The 8,173-nt window shown below is 37.5% G+C and overlaps 1 long non-coding RNA gene across 2 annotated transcripts; it reads right to left on the bottom strand.

Annotated features, from left to right (window-relative positions):
* Nucleotides 1-1,535: 1,535 nt before the first annotated feature.
* On the bottom strand, nt 1,536-7,937 carry LOC106946242 (uncharacterized). Of its 2 annotated transcripts, XR_001424732.1 has the most exons (4): nt 6,833-7,937; nt 4,034-4,242; nt 3,862-3,895; nt 1,536-1,695 (listed from the first exon to the last, which is right to left on the bottom strand). It is a non-coding gene; the product is annotated as an uncharacterized LOC106946242 (long non-coding RNA). The 2 variants fall into 2 exon arrangements; XR_001424731.1 differs by lacking the exon at nt 1,536-1,695 and having other exon boundaries at nt 3,282-3,895; nt 6,833-7,934.
* Nucleotides 7,938-8,173: the final 236 nt, after the last annotated feature.

Below are 8,173 nucleotides of genomic sequence, written 5' to 3'. Positions count from 1 at the left end.
TTTTTCATAGTTAACATTTTTAACTGAATAAACATGATAAACATATATAATAATGACCTTTACAACATTTCCATCTATCTGTGATGCATACATTATATGAGTTTCACTTTCTGAAAAATATTCAAGTTGTTTTTCCCTCTTTTTTTACGATAGTAAAATCTTTTGAGATGTACCTGTATGGGAAAAAAATGAAGAGAAACTGTGACAGCCGGAGCGAATAGAACATTGGATTTAGCAGCTTTTGTCCGAAACACAGACTATTTCAAAAGAGAAGAGCATGAAAGAACTTGATGTGCTGAATAATATGTTCCTCTTTTTTTGAGCCTCATCAAGCACCAACACACTGAGGTGGACGAACAAAGCTGAAGCTCATATGAGATCTAGGAATTTGGTCAATTTAACCACGGATTAAAATCACACAAAAGACGAAAGAATCAGAAACTATAAATTAGATATTCGAAAAAAATCATATTAAACCTTAAAGTGAGGCTCCAAAGGTTCATTAAAGTAATTTCATGCCACTGAAAAGGACAAATGCTTTGAAATAAATAGAACTGACTACTTTTTTTTTTTCAAAGTGAATTTACTGGTAATTAAAAGTGTTTTTGAGACATCATTTTTAATATATACAAATATATACAGAAACCAGTTGCAAATCTACTTAACATTACGTTTGAAGGTTTGCGTTTAAAAAGAAAAAAAACAGCAGAAAACCAGAATCAGATCTGCTGTCCGATTACTAACGAGTGTGTCCTGTCAAAAACCATCAGAAAATGACGGATATCGGCCCGTTCACAGGAACAAGACGGTGGGCGGAAGGTCAAAGCAAACGAGGATAAAGAGAGGAGATTAAGAAGCAAGATTGATCATAATACCAAGTCAGGTGTAAGGAAAGAAAAAGGAGGTTCAGAATAATAGGAGGGCTTTGCTCTGGTTCACTGAGTATTGATTTGACGTCAGGATGTCAGGAGATGGATCATGAACCCTCTTCTTCTTTTTTCACAACCTTCACAAATGTAGAGCAGGGATAGCAGCAATATGTTGTTTAAGATCTTCCAGAGTGTTTTCACACCTGACAGTCTGGTAGATTCGGCTTGACTGGGGACCAAAATTAAAACATTCGCTACATTTTCAGCTGGAGTGGTTCACTTTCAAACTGCACTGTGCCAAACCAACCAAACCCTTTATAAAATCTGTTCCCCTCCTCGCCTGTGGGGGAGCTATACCAAGAACCACGTTCAGCAAAATTTAGAAGATACAAGAAAAGTAGAATCAATATTTACATATCAGAATAGGACATACAGGCCTTGATGTATCTCTAAAAGTAAATTGTAAACATGCAGCCGGGCTTTGTGAGAAGTTTAATTTACCTGAAAAGGTTCAGCATGTTACCGTTTGTTCAGCTCATGAATCAGAAAGAAGGCAGTTCCAAAATAAAACAGACAAAATGAATGTTAAATTTACAATTGATAACAGTTTTGGTTGTGATGTAAATAAAGTAAAAAAAAATATTAAGTTTGTATTTTTCAGAAATAACAATTATTTCTGAAAAATACAAACTTAATGGAAATAATTTAGTTTATTATAAAGAGGTTGAACTATTAAGTTGATTTAACTGTTTCTTTTTCCCAGTTTATCTTCTGTCCACATTCCAGTTCAGTAGGTGGCGGTAATGCACCACCACAGTTGGTCCGCCTGCCGCCATGAAACAAAACAAGAAGAAGACATGAAGCCCTCTAAAAAACAGACACTGAGCAAAACTTCCTTCGTCACGAAATGTAAACAAAGATGGAGTACCGCGGGATTTTAGTGGTTGTGGAATTTCTATTTTGTCTTTGATTTCTATCCACACATAAATTGCTAGTGGTCTTCTGACCACTAGCAATTTCTCACGCTAGCGCTAAGAATCGCGCGTTTGTTTCGGTTGCATTTACCCAGAATGCCGTGCGCTGTAGTCCGTTTCCTGCTTTTTGGAGGAAGCGTTGTCATATATCAAAATCATTTTTCACATATAGCCAGGTCGAACAACTAATTCACCTTCTTAAGCCAATCTATCATATGAAAACAGCATTTTAAAACAAACTCAGACTATGTTTGACTGGAATTTATATTAGTTTATCTCTTTTTTCTCTCACACAATCTTTTTAGACACTCTAACAACAATCTCAAGACTCACATCATTACCATGACTTTGAAAATAGCTGGATGCACCAAACTGTCAGCTGCAATTTATTCTATTCTTCTTAGAACCTTCTATGTTGGCATTAAAATGTGTTGTCCTCATACTACCTGTAACCTTAGAGATGCCTGCAAAGTTATAGCATGAGCTAACAAATAAAGGAGGCAACAAAAGAAAACATTCATGAATTGGGCACAAATCAATAGTTAAACAAAAAAAACAAAAAAAACAAAAAACAGAGTGCAAGCCCTGAGCTAAATATGGTATGCCTGCAGTTGAAAGCTGAACAATTGGCTTAGCTCTGTTTGACATGGGAAGATAAATGGACAAAACTAAAAAAGGATGGGAGCATCTGCAGTTTTGTTCAAGCACCTGACAGATCTGCATCGCTCTATGTGCACCAGCATGGAGGAGGCGGGTGAAGACAAACAGAGGGATGCTGTGCTTGGTAATGACTTTGCAGCCTCTGTGTCCTCTGGATGTTAGAACTGTCCACAGGTTGTGTGTGTTTTCCAGTCAGTTCACACTGCAAAAATGTTATCAGCTTAAATGTGTTGTGATTTATTACGATGAGGTAATGGACAAAGCACAACCTCTACTGACATAAAGCTTCCACACGTTTCTACGAATCATCAGGTCAGGTTGACATTTTTTATGTAGTTTTCTTGAACGTACCCTAAAATGAGCTTTACTTACACATTGCTTCATCCAGTCCAGAGGGCTCCAAAGCACTTTACATTACATTAAGTCATACATTTCGTCTGATTTTGTGACCCGCAACTACAATTGAATGACGCAAATTTTGTTCAGTACAAGTGGTTGATGCAGATGGAGACTTTGAAACTTTTTCTTATTGCTTAGATTAAGCATATTTTTTTATTTCTTGTTCAGTTGGTCCCATAATAATTGGATTCAAAGCCAATTTTAATTGTGTTTTTCTTGGCTGCAAAAACCTTTGACCTGACAGTTTTAGCCCATGTTCTGAAATCTGAAGATGAATAAACAGTCCCTCCATGATGTTGCTGTTTTTTTTTTTTTTGGTGGGGGGGGGTTGTGATTAAAACAATCACAAAATCATTCATTTTAGGTCAAAACGACCTAAAATGAATGATTTTGTGGCACCATTTTCAAAAAGTTGCAACATTTTTTTAAAGCTTCATTTCTGGCATAGCATAACTTACAAAATCATTGAAATCGCTGCTCATAATATCATTCCTGAAAAAGATAAAGCCTTAACGTAGTCAGTATCTAAAGCACTAATAATGTTTTTGAGCACCTTTTGAAATAACACCTGTATAAAATTAAATGCATGTCCTGAAGAGAGGTCAAAGTGCAAATGAAGAATTTCATGAACTATTTACAGGATAAGCAAATCCTACATGAAGAATTTCATGAACTATTTACAGGATAAGCAAATCCTACATGAACATCTTAAAACTGTTTTGGTAAAAAGTAAAAAAAAAAAAGGCAAATGTTAGAATTTAGCGTGACACAAGCTTTGAACATGTAGCAAGACACGTCGTGAAACAGGAAGTTAAATTAGAAATGAACCAAGCGGATTGGTCAAAATTCAGTTGAGTCAGAAACGGAGGAAATAGAGAAAAAGACGAGGTGATTGGTTCAGATTCGTGGAAAAGTTAAGATGGCTTTCCGCAAAATACGTGAATGAAGAGTGAACTTACATTAACAGCTGCAGCTTTGCAGTGGGACTTGATCCTGCACCATAAAAAAGGGGATAATCCTGACTTCAGAAATTTATATTCAAATAACATGTTATTTTACGAGTTTTGTTAAACACATGTTGACGTTTACATTTTCACAAACACATATGTTGCCAAATAATTCATGCATCACCGTTTGTGGCATGTTGTGCAACAACAGTAATTCAGCCGTCGTTTTGGCAGATCATAACCTTGCACATATTTCACCGGGTGTGTGATTTCATAGCCCTGTTGGTTCTCGTCATCTTTCTGCTCACCAACACCATCTGTACAGAAAATGACCTTTTTATCAGCCGCAGACATCCAGAGTCCCAGGCAGCGATGAATCAATTCGAGGCAACGCTACAGAGAGATGGGGGGTGGGACAAAAAAAAAACAACAACCTTGATCTGTTTTGTTGTGTTTGTCTCTGTAACACCTAATCGCTCTCATCCATCTTGCTGACATTAAGACAGGAAATTAATAATGAAGCCGGCTTCCTGTTTAATGAAGCCGCAGACGAGCAAACGCACGTGCGTTTGTAGCCGGGGAGGTAAAGGGAGATAAACATGGCCGTCTGCAGGCGGCAAACAGAAGGAAGTGTTTTATTTTTCTTGTGATACCAATCAAAAAACACATATTATAACTCAATACTTATGGCAGGTTCTCCTCAGTCAATACAGTGCTGAAATAATCTACAGCCATAATAAATAATAATAATAATAAACTGAGGGAAGCAACTCGGACTCTACAGAGCAGTTTGGAATTTGATGAAACACTGAAGATGTGAGTTTGTTGGAGGAATTTACTAAAACTAACTCTAAACAGAACATATATACACTGCTCAAAAAAATAAAGGGAACACTCAAATAACACATCCTAGATCTGAATGAATGAAATATTCTCATTGAATACTTTGTTCTGTACAAAGTTGAATGTGCTGACAACAAAATCACACAAAAATCATCAATAGAAATCAAATTTATTAACCAATGGAGGCCTGGATTTGGAGCCACACACAAAATTAAAGTGAAATGTTCCCTTTATTTTTTGAGCAGTATATATATATTTACATTTCTCATTTTGGACATGAACAAACACAAGGTCCTTTAGACTGAACCACAAAGCAACAATGAATAAAAACATAAAAAAAAACAATATATGAGAATAAAGGATGATTGATGGCTTATGGAAACTGATATGCATCTAAATAATGAGCCTGTCAGCTAAAAAAATCATTTCTATGAATTCTGTCATAGATGGAGTATTTGAGCCATACCAAGAAACAAATGAAAAATAAAGGAGTAAAATTACAAGAATAAAGTTGTAAAAATTGCAAGAACACATTTGAAATAACATGAGAATGAAGTAAAAAAAAAAAAAAAACAATACCACAACTTTATTCTCTTATTATTTCGACTTTATTCTTATACGACTTTATCCCAGTAATGTTATGACTTTGTTCTCGTAACTTTATTGTTTTTACTTTCTTAGCATCGCCCTAATCCTCCGTCGTAGATGGGAACTAGCGGCTACCGCAGCTCTTTACTCTGAAACGCTGTTTGCGTTTTTGGGGGGATTTCTTTGAAACGACTCATGATGTCCTGCTTAGCAACCAACTGTAACCACAACAAACCACTAGCTTTAATCTATTTTTAAAACCAGAAGACATGAAATGAGCGATTTACCAGGACGCACAGTCTGACAAATGCAGATAGGTAGAAATAAAGAAAACATTTGCACACAAATAGCTTTGTGTGTGTGTGTGTTGAGGAGGATAACTCGGAGGCTTACATAACCATACATCAAAATATGAATAATGTAGAGTCTGTTCTCTATGAATTATGCATGGAGCTGTTTGCTTTCTGACAGGAAGTTGTGTGACTGATGCACCTTTGGTGTTTCGGTGGATATTTGGACATGTTTGAACTTGTGTCTTTGCATGTGTGAGTGAGAAAAAGGAAGACAGATAAAAAAAATTTAAAAAGAGAGAAAAGAACCTCGGATGAACATGGAGGATCTCAGGATTCCCTTTGAATGTTCAGAAAAGAGAAGAGAGGGGAGGGAAGCAGAAAACAGATGAATCATTTTCATCTTTTTTACTCATTCACACGTCTCTCCAACATGAATAACGCTGACATGTTTTTGGAGGCATGCTTCACACCTACAGTTGAAACCAGAAGCTTCCATACACCAAATGAAAAAACACCTTTTATTTTCTCCCTGCATTATGGGCAAATCAGACCAAACTTCTCTTGTTTTAGGTCGGCTAGAATCACCATATATAAACTATAAACTTCTGGTTTCAACAGAAATTGCTGCAAGCAGAGCTTCCCTATTGTGTCCGCCAACGTTTTCATCAACAAGTACATTGAAATTATTTTAAAGAGACAGCAGTATTTGCTTTCCAGGGACATAGTGCCATTTTATAACACAATAAAGTAATTACGTTACATTCAGTTGTTATAAAAAATGCTCAATGTGAGTTAAAAGGAATTTTACTTTGTAATTTAATGCCTCTGTCTCTTTAAGAAACTCCTGCTGTTTCTGAAACTCTGCCTTCAGGAAGTCATCACAACATGGCTCCTCTTTAATAACGTTTTCTCCAGCAATGCTCTGACAAGTAGCTCGTATGATGAGCTCAGCAGTTCCACCAGGTGTTTGCTAATTGCTGCCGGCTAGTCCGAAGGAGCTGAGTGTGGGAGGGCTGTTTTGTGCAGCTCTGAGGAGGAGCTTCGTCCTTGAAGGCGGAGCTATGTCCATCTGGACGTTTTGCACAGCTGAATGGTTGCCACGGGAGATTAAAGGATTTCTCAGACATTTATGAAAGAATCAAGGCAACACTCCAGGTGTGTTTTTGATGAGGGAATAACGTTATTATGAGGTAAAGCTAAAAAAAGTCGATTTTCCTGGCTACGGCTCCTTTAACAATCGTTTGATTCAACAGACCTACTAGTAGCTGAAACAACAGAAATCCATGTTCAACGCCGCGCTGTCCTGTCGGTGCGTTCATGTCACCGACATCCTTCTGTTGATCTTCTACATCTCACATGCTGAGATTCTGCTCCAACGACGGCTCAGTCAGCCATAAAAGCGGGAAGGGACCAAATATTAACTGTCTGTGAAGAAAATCAATCATTCTGCGGACATGTAGTCATATTAACTAATTTCGCTTACGGGTCAAGTCACTTATAACAGAGCATGTTGTTTGAACCTGTCAGCATCTATACGTGCAATTTTAAAAAAAAAATCTATCCAATGTAAATTCTAGGATGTTGCGTTTTATTAAAGGTTAGATGTGTATCTACACGTAATATTAATCCAATGCCACATTAAGATGAGTAAAATATATGATTTGTTCACATGGATTTGCTAAAAGCTGATTCTTCAGCTCTACACTGGGCTGTGGGAATCTGGTCATTTTCTCAACACGCGTCTCATCAGACCTGAACCCGAGCGAAAGCCGCCGGCATCATTTCCCTCACACAATTCAGATTAATGACTCACACTCCTCCTAAAAATGGTCACATTAGCGCATCAGCGTCCACACACACACACACACGCACACACACACACGTGTATGTTTGCATCCTGGGATTACTCACATGTCCGCCCGTGGATATGAAAGCGCACACAATCTCCTCCACCCACATGTGAGGGTAGCAGGGGAGGAAAAAAAACACACCAAATAGAGATGAGAGATGCTGATCCATCTGGCCCGCCGACTGCCCTTTTTTAAAAAAAAAAGGAGGGCCAAAAAAAAAAAAAAAAAAATACAATAAAGACTAAAGGACCGAGTGACATAGAGATCAAAGTGTGAGAGCTGAAGTGCATCGTTTGGTGAGTAATCTTGTCAAGTTTGTGTAAAAATTCTGTTCTAAGCCGTCCTGTTACACACTGCAGATCCAGTAGAATCATTCTGAACACAAAAGCTTGTCTAGTTTCAAGTGCAAATATCTTAGTACTGGAAATAAGACAAACTTATGAGAGACTTTTCAGCAAAATGAACTTGTTTAAAGTAAGTAATTCTCTAAAGGGACTGTATTATGAAAAAATGACTTGTTTGATCTTTACATCAAAATCCTTTGAAAAATCCTTTAATCTCCATGGCAACCATACGGTTGTGCAAAACAGCTGGTTGGACATAGCTCCGCCTTAGAGGACGAAGCTCCTCCTCAGAGCTGCAGCTTCCAAGCTTCTGAGCTTTGGCCTCACAGAGAAGTTCTCCACCGTGACTCAGCTCCTTCAGACTAGCCAGCAGCAATTGGCAAACACCTGATGGAACTACACATCT

The sequence above is a fragment of the Poecilia latipinna genome, unplaced genomic scaffold, assembly GCF_001443285.1.
Source record: "Poecilia latipinna isolate Pla-1442-1.1 unplaced genomic scaffold, P_latipinna-1.0 Scaffold183, whole genome shotgun sequence".
Taxonomy (NCBI): Eukaryota; Metazoa; Chordata; class Actinopteri; order Cyprinodontiformes; family Poeciliidae; genus Poecilia; species Poecilia latipinna.
This window is presented reverse-complemented; position numbering and strand designations above follow the sequence as displayed.